Source organism: Meleagris gallopavo, chromosome 1 (assembly GCF_905368555.1).
Source record: "Meleagris gallopavo chromosome 1, MGAL_WU_HG_1.1, whole genome shotgun sequence".
Lineage (NCBI taxonomy): Eukaryota > Metazoa > Chordata > Aves > Galliformes > Phasianidae > Meleagris > Meleagris gallopavo.
The window spans coordinates 97,901,509-97,916,450 of NC_139404.1; the positions used below are offsets into that span (position 1 = coordinate 97,901,509).

Below are 14,942 nucleotides of genomic sequence, written 5' to 3' on the forward strand. Positions count from 1 at the left end.
GTAAGTCCCTTGATGGATAACCCTGTAGTTTGTTCAGATAATGGAAATGGTCTGTTTTAATATCAAGTACATAACAGTGATATACTCCTTGTATCAAGCAGATTAGGGAGGTTCTGTAAGTCTTTGTATCTACTAGATAAGGGATGTTCTGCTTTGATCTGTTAGTTGTGAAAGCAAGAGCTGAATACATAGGTACCTGCAGGAAAACCTCAGAATGTATAGAAGCTGAATACCTTTTGTGTGAGTTATGCATGATAGAAGGAGCATATCCCTCACACATCCAGCCCTGGTACTTAGGAATGCCTTCTTTCTAACACTCCAACTCGAGTCTTAGGGAGTTTCCTGATTGACCAGTTTATGGTATCAGTTTAACAGATCCCTCTCTCAAGTATGTCCTACAAAAAGAATAAGAACCCAGCTTTTCAAAAACTTTTAAGAGGGACAGCTCACATTTGTAGCCTGAATTTCTTTAGAACCATATGTGCCCTTACAATCTCCAGCAATGCACAGTTCTTTGATTTTATTTTATACAATTTCCTAACACTGGAGAATAAAAGAGAATGAGAAATGTGACGTAATAATTCCATCACTGAATGCTTCACTGAAAATGAATAAAAACATAAATAAGACTGTTGCAGTTTTGATATTTCACCAGATTTTAACTTCCTCTTGGATATTTAACTAAAATTCTAGGTATAAATTCACTTCTTTCCTTATGCCTCAGTTCTTTCTTGCAGAATAAATACAAGCAAGATGGGAATGAGATTTTTTTTTTCAACTGAGAGTTAAAATAACTACAGAGTATTTGAAATGAAGCACAAAATCCTGGCTGAACTAGAAACACTATTACTTTATTTGGCACTTTGAGAAAATCAATCCTTGATGAAGCCTATGAACTGAGGTGAATTTGTCCCATTTCTTTTTAGGAAAGCTTTTGTGTGCAAAATAATGGGTGCCTTCAAATTTGAGGAAGAGTTAATAGCAGATACTTAAGGTCTTGGCAGTGTGTTGCTATTGTTTTCATTCTAAGAGGTTTTTCAGAATGGTTGAACTCATTCAGGAGAGAATTTCCCAGCTCTGAGTAACTGCAGTCCATAGACCTACATAGAATAAGAATAATCATTACTTTATTTAGGAAATGTTAAATTCCAAGGCCAGCTAAAAGCACTTTTGTTGGTGCAACTACAGCTTCAACCAGAACAGAAATGGTATTCTAGATATTGAAGTTGGAGATTTATAGATTTAAATTGGTGTGTTTTGAATATCCGATTGCATAAATGCAACCTCAAAGTTTTGCTAAAAAAAAAAAAAAAGAAAAAAATAAATAAAGGATGTTTATTTTTAATGGTTAAGCATCTATTAATATATGTAGTGACCCTAAAGGTAATGCTTCTTATTTATTTCCGTGGAAATGTATTCACAGAGCACAGTAACACGATTCAAAAAGCAAATTTCTCAGCTTCAAATCTATTTTTCAGCGTAGTCACTATCATTAGCCAATTCACATGGATTAGCTGATCGAGACACTTCGTTTCATGGTGACAGTTGTGCAGGGTTGTCTGGAATGTGCCTTGTCTTTCATGCCAATGTAGTCACTGCTGAAACACACCACCTACTGCCTCTCTGTGCTTACATCCACTGTTTGGTCTCCACCAGCGTTCAACAAGCATTAATGAATGTCAATGGGTACCATTTTTCTGCATGGAGAATTCAGTGACACATTTTTACTTCGTACACAATTCCATGTCAGACACCATTTTGTTAGACTGTCCCTCTGCTGACATAAGTCACAAAATGTAATGGAATATTGGCGGGAATGTTCAGTCTCCATTACAGAATCACCAACATCTGCCTCTGATGTTATGGATTAATATAAAAAAATAGAAGGCATTACTTTTGCAGCAGTTCTCAAAATACCGTATTCAGTAATTGCTGAATCATAGTTGGAGACTCGTGTAATATGAAGAAGAGAGACAAAAAGCGGTTTAAGTATACTTTTTTTTTCAATTAGGCCTCATTGCCAAGGTTTGCTGTTAAAGAATATTTGCCTTATATTCAACTTAAACTGTTGGTGAACTGTAATAGGTCTTTGCTATATCCTACTGACTGACAGTGTGGATTCCGGGAAGTAGTCATCAAACAGATAATTCTTAAATTCCATGCAGGTCTTTCATTCAGAAAAAAATCCATTTGACTGCAAACAGATATTGACATTTCTTACAATGTTGTTTTTACTTTGTTTTTATTTAGCATCAGTGCACTCTGAGAACTTGACTTGCAGTTTCTTGGAGGTGTTTTAATGTAAGTATTGCAAAGCTGAGTTTAGAGTGGTGTGAAGTATTATTTATTTCAATACAATTAACAGAATATCATTAACAGAAAGCTATGAATTTGATACGATGACCATGTTCATCATTCGTTACAGTTTTTAACTTCTAACTTCTATTAAATTTTTATTTGATCTTTCTTAGTTTTGTACTATTATTTCTGCTGTCACTTCAGAGCAGTAGGTTGTTTCTGGATATAAGTTCCCTTTATGTTAATTTCTTAATAACTTGTCAATTACTTACAAGTTTCAAGTTCCAGAAACATTTCTAAGAAGTAACTGAAATCTCCGACTGGTTTTATAATTCTGAAGCAGAACTGAAATGGCATTGCAAGGCAGTAGCAGTAAAATCAGATGTTATTTTAAAAATAGTAAGGCCTATAGTAAAGACATATCCACTCTTGCTGAGAGATAATTTAATGAAGCAGAACTGGTTGAGCGATTTTCTTTACTATTCATAGTTTCATATAATGCGCTTGAGAAAGGATTCCCCTATCAAAAGCAATCTTGATCAGCCCTAATAGATTTTCTGGTTCTTTCTACATTTATTGTAAGGAAATAATATTTCATGGGAAAAAATACAATGTTAACAAATCCTTGAAAATTGAAATGTGAAGCAATGAAGTTTTTTTCAGTTCTATAACAAAAAGTAGGGGTACTCTGTAGCCAGTAAAATGGATAAGAGAAGATTTGTAATCAGGACTGAAGTCTATTTAATCTCTGTTGCTGATCACTGCAGAGCTTTAGCCTGCTTTCATCAAAATAATTGATGGCAAATGGAGCAGCTGCATGATGAGATTATATCCCCACTTTATAGCACAGTTATAAGAAAATATACCCTTTTTTCATTACAAGTATTGGAAATTTGGAAAATGCACTGGATTGGAATTGAAGCAATCTCTCTTTCTTGTCTAATGCATTGCAGATTTTTCTTATTATTATTCTATGCATTTATCTGAATCAATTTCAGAAAAAAAAATATTTTATGTTTGCTGTATGTTATAATTAAATCCTCGACATTGACACTTTTATATTTAATTCTAGGCTGTGATTATATCTTCAGTATATCTGAATTAGTAAAACTGAAACAGGAACAATGGATCCAGAATATTGTACGCAGTGGTGAAGACAAGTTGTGAAAAGATGAACCAAATAGAAATATTATTACATTCATTATATTTAATCTTTCATTATAATGCTGATTTTTACATACTCTTGTTTTGACGCTGAGATAGTGACAGCACCTTTTACATTTTTTTACTTCTCATGAAAACAAGTTATTTTCAGGCAATATCAGTTTTTTTAGCTGAGAAAAACAGAAGCACTTGTAAGGTGCCCATGGTAATCAGCTCCAAACAAAACCCTTAGAGAGAGCAAAATTTTACTTCTTTAGCAGTAGGGAGTGGACTTGTGAGCAATTCTTGGCTGAAGTAGTTATTGTGTGGCATCCTAGAGGAGATGATGAATGTTGTAACTGAGGGCCCAAGATGAAAACTTCTGAAGAATCTAGACTACCTATCAAGAAGTACCTGAGCAGGAATAAATGAAACAGATCAAGTAAAAGAAGCTCCCATCAAGCATGATTTGGCCTTGAGAAGAAGTAAGCTTCACCATGGGTTGTTGGGAGTTTGGATATAAGGAGGAGAATCCAGGAGGGATGCTGCTGAGCAGCTAAAATCAAATGTGAAATTTGGATAGGGATCAGTCAAATGAGCAAGAATAAGCTGAGAAGGCTCAAAAAGGGCCATGAGCTGAACCGGCTGTGCTGAACCTGCCTGAGGTGAGGGTTTGGACTGTGAGAGTGAGAGCAAAATGAGTATCAGGGATGGGAAGGAGATGCCAAATACAGATTTAGGTGAGGGACAGAGTCGGCTGAGTGGCCAACGGGAAGAAAAAATAAAGAAACCATCAAGTTCAGGGGGTAGGGTCGTGGAAAAGGGTGTGCGATTACAGTAGGCCAAGGTTTACCAGAAAACTAAGTATATACTCCCCTTTCATCAGATGGAAGCATGGCTATGCATATATCCTCTCTTATCTAAAGCTTGTAACCCGGCTGTCTGCAGCCAGCAGACAATGGGCAGAAATACTTAATAGCCATATTTCAGCAGCTTTCTAGTACCAAGTAGTATCAGTAAAACCCACTGCTGCAGTGGTTGTTTGTTCGTAGGACAGACTGTCTACTACTGCTCCCGCCTCTTGCTCTCCTATTGAAGTGGAATAAATCTGTGTATGTAAAGGTTCCAGTGCTGCTTAATTGCCTGGCTATTAAAGTAATGCCCAACAGGCAAATTTGTTCTTTATTTGCCATTAAGAACAGATTGTCATTCAGACACAGAGGCCCTCACTTCACACTGTTGGTAAATTATAATCTTGCTAATTCAGCTTTGAAAATGTTAGTAAACTTCAGTGCTGAGATTGACCGTGATGGTCTAAGCAACATGATCTGGTCTTTAACTACAGCACCAGTTGATATACATATATTTTTTGCAGTACTCTTGCTTCATGTTGTTTAATGAGAATTGTGCTGCACCATGGGGAAGTTGATCATTAAAACAGACTTCGTTTTTTCTGTCTCCTGAAGTGTGCAGGGACAAGCTGGAACTAAACTGAATTGGTTTACAATATGTTAATTTTCCAGCATACTGAAAAACCCTTAGAAGATGACTATACTGAGGCAAAATTGCTCGGCTGATCTATATTCAGTATTATCACTAAATGGCTAGGAATATTCATTAAAAGAATCTTCCATCACTTATTGATTGAGGTGTATTAATAGGCACTTGCCTGAAAGACAGAGATAGTCCAGATTGAAAATATAGGATATTACAGTTTTAATAAGGTTACATTCCCCAGTGATTTCACATTTTTTTCCTTCTTCATGGAACCTGTCAGCTTCTGCTCTCAAAGCCTTTATCCTTTCACACATTGTTATCTTTATAAAGGGGATAAGACAATATACAAAATTCACTTAAGTAAAGGTCTCCCTTCATCCAGCATTACCGCTGAGATCCTTATACTGGCAGCAGTTTACCAAAGCACAGGGAAAAATCAATTTTAATTAGTATTTTTTGGCTTTAATGGAAAGTGATTACAGAACTGGCATTTTAGTTAATACTGTTGAGATTTATGGTGGGGTGATGCTAATTAATTTTCTCTTGAATTGCTGTGGGCAATGAATAACTGCAATAACATGGCAGATTTGCTGATACCAGAACTGTATCAGCACTTCAGAGCTTCTTAACAAAAGGGAGCTTAATGGGTTGCGGGTATAATTTACATTACTTCTCATAAACTGCACATTGTCACTTCTTTGTTAAAAGTGTTATGAAGAGCCAACTTTCTGTATTTCATGGGAGCAATGACTTTTCCCACAATTTGGTGTCAGCGTGTGCAAGCTTTCTTTAGAATGTGACAATATTTTAAGAACCTCTAGACAGGGAAGATTTTGCTGGGTCACAAAATTAAACCTAGCTTAAATCTGTTTCTGTATATATTGTTGTTAGTCCCATCATTAATTCTACTGTTTTCTTAGAAGAATACAACTATACAACTGAATATGACATTTACATTTAGACATCAAGCTCTATGTGTTGAGAGGACTATATTACATTGTGTGCTTGAACATGCCTAGTGCTACAGCAGTCTGACTGCAGTCCAGGCCCCCAGATGCTATCACAGTGCCTGACTTGGGGAGCATGGGGCTGCATTTAATTTGCTTTAAACCACAGAGGAGCTGGCATAGCCTCACTGGCTTCAGAGCAGTTATTATTTCTGAAACATGTTATCAATATCACTTCAATCAGAAGAAAGCACTTTGTACACTACACATCAACTTTCATATTCCCAGTGCTATAAATTTCTGGAGCTGATGTGAAAACACAGAAATTCTGTTTTCCCTTTTTTTTTTTTTTTTTTTTTTTCCCTCTAGAGATAAATCATGAGAGACAATGCTACAGTTATTAGCAAACATTTACCTAGAACTTTTACCATCCAGGGGAAGATGACAAATGGCTCATAGGTACAAGGACTGACATTGTAAGTAACGAAGAATGTAACTCACCATAAATATAGGACAATATAAATGGTCAGGAGGAATGATATCTATCCCAGTCTCTAGGCAGGTATTATGACAACATCATCTGCTCCTGGTGAATGAAGTAGTGCCAGGTGAAAATATTAAGAAACTACTAAAACAGTGAAAGCAGCTGAAAAAAGAGCAAAGACAAATTCCTATTTTAAGTAAGGTTTTTTTGGGTAGATATGAGGAACAGAAATGCACACCATTTCAAATAAAAGCTAAAATTGGTTCTAGAATCTGAGGTCTTAATGAAATGTACTGAATGGATTCAGAGGGAAATCTTGAGCATTGCCTCTGCTTTGAAGGAATTCACTCCCATCCTCCAAAGGTAGGTCCAGCTGCAGATGCAGCTGTTTAGCTTAGCCACTGTTTAGCCCATATACAAGACACTGTTTCAAACAGGAACAATAAACACTTCTTCCTTGATATAATTAACATAAATGATTGCATCTTGTTCAGTAGTTAACTGGTAGGAGTAGTTAAAGTTTTAATTATAACAAAACAATGTGATACAGTTATGATTGTTCAGATATAATTATATTGGACGTTGTAACATATATTTTATTCTGTCTCAAAAAAATTACAATCCAACCAAGAATTTCTTCCAAAGCTTTAAATATTTTAATATGTTTGATAGTAGATTCTTGAAGAGCATAGAATCCTGAATTCTGAAATGAAATGGAGTTAGGAAGGTATCTAAACATATCTGAAAATCTTTCTGCAAGTCCTAGATTTCAAGCAGAAACATATTAGGTGTATCTTACATACGCAGTCTTTTAAAGTGATGACTGTTTTTATTCTGGTTTAATCAGGAAATGACATTTATGTGATTATTCCATGTATGTGTGTCTATGGCTACTCTGCTTTTAAATATCTTCAGAATATCCTGTCTGATTTTGATCAAATCTGACAAAGGAGATGATATTAAGTCATTAAGTTTCTACAAGAGGCTGAATAGAGGCAAGAGATGTTACTTGTCTGCAGTCAGCATCCCTACTGAGGAAAAGGCATGAGTATGAGCTCACCCTTCAGCAGGAATCAGAAAATCACAGTAGAGAGACTGAGATAAAAGCCCATCAGGCATCATTAGTTTTACTGCTCACAGACAAACTTGGGTTTTTTTTCTTATAACCCATGACAAATGACTGTAGGCTGTTTTCTACTTTGTTTAAATAATATGCATTTGCGAGAGAGATAACACATTAGGCTCTGTGTTAGCCTCTGTGTCAGCCTCTGTAATCATGAGATCAAAACTGTTGCTAGCCTTGCACATATGCACAAATGGAGAAAGGTTGTGTGTACCATTCTTCCAGTATGTCCCTTGTTATGAAGTGGTAGCAAAACAGCTCTTACACTTCTTGATCAAGAAAAGCTGCTCACTGTTAATAAACCAGTGGCTGAATAAGTTGGTAAGAGGCTGTGTCTCAGCTTCCCATCCATATTGGCTTGCATTCAGCGCTGCACCTTTTTGAGCTGGTCTAAAATGGAATACTTTCGTCTTTTTTTTTTTCCTGTACGATACCAGCAAGGCATTTGTATTTAGAGGTAGAGAGTCCCATGTTAAATCAAAATACATATTCTAAGGGTTGTGATGATACTTGGTACAGAAATGCTCATGGCCTTTTTTTTTTTTTTTCCAGGAAATATTCAATTACTATCATATTAGTGTGTTCTACAGAGCTACATAGTCTAGAGATGGGTAAAAAGAAGAATGTTCTGTAGTGACTGGGTAGCAATCAAGTCAAAGCACTCAAATTGTTACAGAAACCTGAAAACAACAAAAAAAGACTAAGACCAGGGTAACACTGTCACCTAAAGCTGAATGTTAAATTTGATTACACTAATAATCACTACATCCCTAACAAGCTTCCTAAGTACTTAAGCTACATTAGGATGCTAGGAGATAATATGAAGATGCTGTGCTTAGTGATTTGGACTGACAGCCATTATCTCATCTGGAGTTCCAGACATGCATATCCAGGAAACCACTTAGTTTACCTCCAGGTGTTCTTAGGCTCTGGTGGATACCAGCTCTTTAGTAAGCACAGAGATTTTCAGGATGTATTACGATCATCAGACTCTGCTATCCAAAAATGACAAATCTTCAACATATTTTGGGCTGCCTCTCCGCTTTTCCAGCAAGCAGTTTAGTACTTATTCCTTATCCTGGAGGAGATTCAGACTCTGTGGAGCAGGGTTCCATTCAGCCTCGTGTAGCCTGATCACTGAGATGCAATTTGCAGTAAGCTCAAAACTGTGCTCTCTGCACCCACATGAAACAGTCTTGAAAAGAAAATAAACCCTGCGTGCCCATCTCACACAAGACTGTTAAGGTTATCAGCTGTTTTACAACATACCTTTTATGAAGGGACTTTCAAACTTGACTTTCAATTGTTTAATTTTAAGCGCTGTCATTGTGTTTGGCTCTGTACAAGCAGTGTTTCACATTGCAAAGAGCCCACAATTTAAAAAAGGCAACCCTGACCACTCTTGCCTCACCATGGTTTTTAGTTTCACTTTAGCAATCCTCCTTCTACTGCAGCATCTTCTTGGCTCAGAAAAGCGTCATTAAGTACCAATGTATTTTCTGCATGAGAAAATGCCAACCCACTTGCCAGTTTTGCTCCAGCTGGTCTCATTTCTCCATGCCTGTTGCAATCTACTGCTGTACAGGAACTGCCAGATTTGAAGAGGAGGGAGAGATGGGAGGAGCATTTGGCATCAGCTCAAACCTCAGCTACCCCATTCTCTAATGTCTGTGAGACTGTCCTTTTGCTCCCCTTGAATGTGCAGCACATAAGGGAACATGGGACTCAGAAGATGGAGGGGCAGAGAATTAAAAAATATCTTAGCAATGCAACTTCATTAAGCATACGCTTAAACTGAAGCCTGTGAGAGCTGGCCCGTTTGGACACCTTGTTAGCGCTTTTCTGAGTTAGAGCCTTGGCCTGGCATGTTCCTTCTTGCTCCTTTACAGTGTATCCTTAATTTAGTATCACTTCTTAATTTAGTGTCCTTCCTGAAGTCTATTAATGAGTGGTTTCCTAGAACTTAAATAGCTGCTCTGGACCTGAACTTTGGAGTTGTACAAGAAGGAAAATCCCTTCACTCTCTATTTTGCATTTGGCACGCTGGTTTATAGCCCTTCAGCTGATTTTTGACCTATATGATTCTGTTCTTATCTAAACCAAATAAAATAATTCTGAGAATAGGATTTCATGACACACTGATTAAAGGCTTCTCTTCAGCATGAAAAGCCACAGTCTTCACTTTTCTTATTAATTTCATAACTGACAAAGAAAGCAATCAAGATTTTCAGGCAAGATTGATGCTTTATAGCTAAGCACTTACGTTTCCAGCAGTCCTGTTATGCTAACATACAGAGATGTTCTGAAGTAAGGTGTACTTCATGGCTAGCATGTAGCTATGCAAAACGCACTGAAGCATGATAGGAAAGGAACCAGTCTTTAAAGATACAGATATACTTCACTGGCCTAGAATCCTACCTCTAGAGTGGAAATATTCATCTTTACCAGTAGCAAATGGTCACCTTCACTGTGTCCCATCTGCACTATTTTGATGAGGTGATGGCTATTAAGAGTTGAAATAAAATCCTCTTTCACATTTTCTCATTTGCTCTCCTTCTTCAGAGAGCGGAACCAGCAGTATCCATGACTTCTGATGTTAAAAACCTATTGGAGAAAGCTGTAACATCATTATTGGCAAAGGCACCACCGGTTTAGTAGGTACAGGGGAAAAGAGAATGTACTCTCTCTTCATGAACTAGAGAGGGATCTAAAAGCATTACAAAATACATGCAAATATTGCTGTGCCCTGGAAATCTCTTTTGCTCCTCTCCTTTGCCCACAGTAGTCAGATACTGAAGAAATTGTGTGCTTGAAGCTGTGGCCCAGCCTGTGCTGGTCCCAAACATGGATAAGTTCTTCCTGCTAGGCTTACACATCTCTGTCACATGTGTGGCCAGGAAGATCATGCCAGGACCAAAGATCTCTTGGGATGCGGATGGTGTTGCCACAAATAAAAGGTTTCAGGAGAACTACTATCAATTATTTTGTAGCAATTTATAAAGGGAGTGCAAAAAAGACATGCACTAGTACATGTAAACTCTGTTGGTAGAAGTTGATGGGAAATAGGTTTTCATCCTCTCAAGAGTCTGCAGAGTTTGGAAAATATGTTCTGTCTATGTACAGCAAAAATTAATAGTGTGACATACTGTTTCAAATACCAACAAATCCAATAAATGTTTGCCGTAGGTTCTTGGAAATGTTTTTATTTTAGGAGCATTTTTTTACTTTAAGCCTTCCTTCTTCATTTTTATTAGAACCATTTTACATTTCAGAAGAAAAATACTACTTTGAATTGGAAATAAAAGAGTGTTTCACATTCATTTCTCATTTTCTTCATAAACATCTCATTTTCTTCTTAACACATCTCATTGCCCCTTATTTCAGTGCTTATGATTATAGGTTATGACCAGTGGCTGAAGATAGAATGGTATATAGGATGCGGGTGCCCCCTCGATGTCAGGGGGCAGTGGGGCTGCAGTGTAAGGCAAGGCCAGGGCTCTGTGCTGGACCTTCCTGTTCCAGCCCACTTCTGCTGCTCCAAACAAAGCAGGGCTGGGCCCAGCAGCCACTCTGGCACACCTGGGGACAGACTTGGGAGGGGAGGGCTGTGAGAATCCTTCTTTGTTTTTTGGCTCAAAGCTTGCTTCCTGAGGTATTTCTTGTGATAAGACTCTGGTTGATTTGTTGAGGAGACAAGTGATGGGTGTTACCGTGTGACAATAGACATCACTTTGTGGATATTTGAAAGCACCTTCCTCCAGAGCTGCTTGCCTCCGGAAGAGGGTGCTCAGAAGTATTTACTGGCAGAAGATCTCGCCTGTGACTAAACAGCTCCAGCTTGGTATGGGAAAACTGGGGAATGATACCATCGTGTCCTGTGAAAAACAAGATGCAGATGGGCATCCCTGCTCCCTCTTATCTGCTGACCAGATAGAGGCCCAGAAGATAGGAACAAAGGAGTTTCTGCTGAGATCCCAGAGTCAGAATCTGCCACTCCAAGGAGAGCTGACTCAACCACTTTGAGTTTGAGCTCTCACTCCAAAGACAGCTGACTCGACCACTTTGAAAGCATTGAAAAGGGGCCATCATCACCATGATCACGGTTGCTGTTGTCGTGTCAACAGAACAATAATGCCTGATGACCCACCACTACTGAAGATCAATGACTGAACTACGAACCACTATCTCCCTCTTGCTTCCTATAAAGACTCTTTGCTTCTTCTTTCCTATCTTCTCTATTGCCCTCCTTCCCTTCCCCATTAACCTAATTCATAATAGTGTCTGTCCTCCCTTTCCCCATCTCCCTAATTAAGATTTGTAATAAACTGGTTGGACCAACATTTGAACCGTTGTTTCTTAATCTCATGCTGGGTATACAGATACTAAAAGAACCTTGTTTCCCTCCTATAAATTGGAGCGAGACAAGGGCATGCAGCACATGACAAGGAGGAATAAGGGACACGGGGTTGGGAACAGCCCTGCAGCACCCAGAGAGCAGGAGGGTTGCTGGCTCCTGGGCAGAGATGTCCCTACAGGCTGTGGACAGACCACTGTGAAGCAGGTTGTTCCTCTGCAGCACATGGACAAACACACCATAACGGATGGATGTGCCCTGGAATAGAATAGGACTGTTCAATGGAAAGGTACCTACAAAGATGACCAGCCTGACCACTTCATCACTAGCCAAAAGTTAAAGTGTGTTATTGAGGGAATTGAACACTGACAGCCACTGGGCATCAACCACTTCTCTAGGAAGTCTGTTATAGTGTCTGACCACCTCCATGGTAGTCTAAGCCTATCCTGATACAGTTTTGTGCCATTCCCACATGTTCTGTCATCGGTTTCAGGCAGCGAAGCCCAGCACCTCCCTCTGTGCTCCCTTTCCTCAGGAAGTTGCAAAGAACACTGATTTCACCTCTTGGCTTCCTCTTCTCCAGCCTGGACAGCCCAAGTGTCCTCAGCCTCTCCTCACAGAGCGTGCCTTCAGATCTGTTACTGGCTGTATTGACCTTCTCTGAACACTTTCAAGGACCTTAATGTGCTTTTTACGAGGCCTGCTCCAAAAGTAACGCCTTCTGTTTTATTATGTTGTTCCATGATGTCAGAGGCGGATTTTGGTGGTATGGCAGTAGCGTTTGCCCTCCTTCCATTACATTTTGTGTGCAACAGAAAGCAGCGGAGGAGCAGTCTGACAAAATAGTGTCTGACATGAAGGTGTGTATGATGCAAAGTTGTGGAGTTGAATTTCTCCATGTGGAAAAAATGGCACCCACTGACAATCACTGACACTTGCTGAACATTTCTGGAGTCTAAATAGTGGATGTGAGCACAGTGAAGTAGTGTTGTAGTAGGATGGTGTGTTTCAGCAGTAGGTCACTTTTGCTGATGCAGATTTCTGCAAACACAGCATGAAGGTTCTTGGTCATCACTGATAAAAATACAAGGATAATGGTAGTGACTATGTCGAAAAATAATGTTTTGTTGCTGAGAATTTGCTCTATCAAATGGTGTTGTTGTACTCTTTGTTTCTGTTGTAGTTTCCATTGAAATAAATAAGAGGCATTACTTTCAGAGGAACCTACATATATTGTGAAGCCCAGAACGGCACTCAGTATTCAAGATGATGCTGCACGAACACTAAATATAGCAGGAGAATCAAGTCTTTCTCTAGCTGGCAGTTCTGTGTTTACTGCTCCGTAAAATACAGTTTGCCATCTTGTCTGCCAGGGCACACTGCTGCCGTCACGAGTACCCCAGATTCCTTTCTGCTGAGCGAAATCCTGAATGAAGTTGCAGCCCATGGAGAGCTGATGTTGCATGAAGGCAAAGAAATGAGGAAGAAGAAGCAGCAGAGAGGAGCTGTGAAGGACTGACCACAACCCCTATTCCCATGATCTGATCAGGTCTAGGGAGTTGGAAGAGGAGCCAGTGATGAAGGAGTGACATTGAGCTTGTGAAGATATTATTTCAATATCTTTGTCACTCTCCAACAAAACCAATTTTAATTGGCAATGAACTAAATTAATTTCCCCAAGTCAAGTCTGTTTTGGTCATGACAATACTTGGAAAATATTCTCCTGAAGTTTATCTGGCATAAAATACAGAATAGTGTAAATAAGTTGATGCATTGACTGGTTTTCCAGTCTAAATCTGACTCCATAGAATCTGAAAGCAAAGGCCATTTGCATTGGTGACAGCTAGATTTATACATATCACTAATTTAAAGTAAGAAAACAAGTACTTCATGAGCAGTTGTCAAATAGTTTGGAAATTAAAAAAGAAGAGTATTAAGCATGTAGGTTTTCTAAGGAAAAACATATGCAGTTCTTAACTTATATTGCGCCTTGATATTGTAGCAGGTCTAAGGTAGGTAGCACATTAATGTACAAAATATTTAATGAAGGACTTATGTGAGTGGTGTCTGCAAAGTTGTTATCTGTAGTTATTGGAAGATATGCAGACAATTAAGAAGTGCTAGGTATACCTGCACGGTACATATAGGATTTAGTGGTGCGTGATGGAACCTGAATTAACTCTGAATGTTATCTCAGGTGAAGAAAGAAGCTCAACTCTTTAACTAGAATAAATTGCTTTGCTGAGAATACCACACTGCAGCAAAGTCCGTAGTACTTTTATATGGCATCGTGTAATATTTCATGCTTATTGTCAGAAAACAGTTTTTATGAAGTGCTTCTTGGACTATTTTGTCTACACTGCAGTCCAGGAGAACAACTGCAAATCAACACAAACTGTAGATTAGGTCATGAAAGAAGAAATTTTGACCTCTTCAGACATTCAGTATTACTTTAACACAGCTGTTTTATATGTTGGAATATGAAACAACAGTGGACTGCATAGGTCCTATGCTGTTATATTCGGTCTGAAATAACTCATGCTTCTCTCTGCTGAGAAGCTCATTTTGAGGAATATGTTTCTGAGTCATAAAGCAATTGTTTTTAAGTCTTCAAAATTTTGTATCTGCAGTATCATAGCATAAGAAATTTCACTCAGCTTTGATCTACGTAAAAAACCTGATGAGATTTCCCTTAAATTTTTATATCTACAGTTAAAAGGTATGAAAACTGAAATCCTACCTCTGAAAATCGTTAGCTTTGTTGTATTTCCAATAAAGATTCAAATTTTGCAGCAGGACACAAAGTAATCTGCTAGTGACTCTCTCTGGCTTGTCTATTTAACTTTTTATCTACCTCAGAAACAAAGTTTAATCAGTGTGTGTATATATAGAGAGATAGATAGATGGCATCTAGACAGCAGAAGCCATTGTAATTCCATGAAAAATGAATGTAAATTATTTAAAATGAATGTGATTTTTTAATGTATTTTTCTGCCCTCAGCAATGACTAGATGGCCATTGTTCAATTTTTAGTAGTAAAACTGGCTTTATAAAGGAAATTAGGTTTTTCACTACAAATGACCCTTTCTCACATCA

The 14,942-nt window shown here is 38.3% G+C and overlaps 1 long non-coding RNA gene across 1 annotated transcript in view; it reads left to right on the forward strand.

Moving 5' to 3' along the window:
• LOC146545530 (uncharacterized) overlaps positions 1-2,366 on the forward strand; it is a 52,550-nt gene extending 50,184 nt beyond the window's left edge. Inside the window, exon 5 of the long non-coding RNA XR_014887702.1 lies at positions 2,251-2,366. This is a non-coding gene — a long non-coding RNA (uncharacterized LOC146545530). The remainder of the gene's footprint in view (positions 1-2,250) is intronic.
• The last annotated feature ends 12,576 nt before the right edge of the window (positions 2,367-14,942 follow it).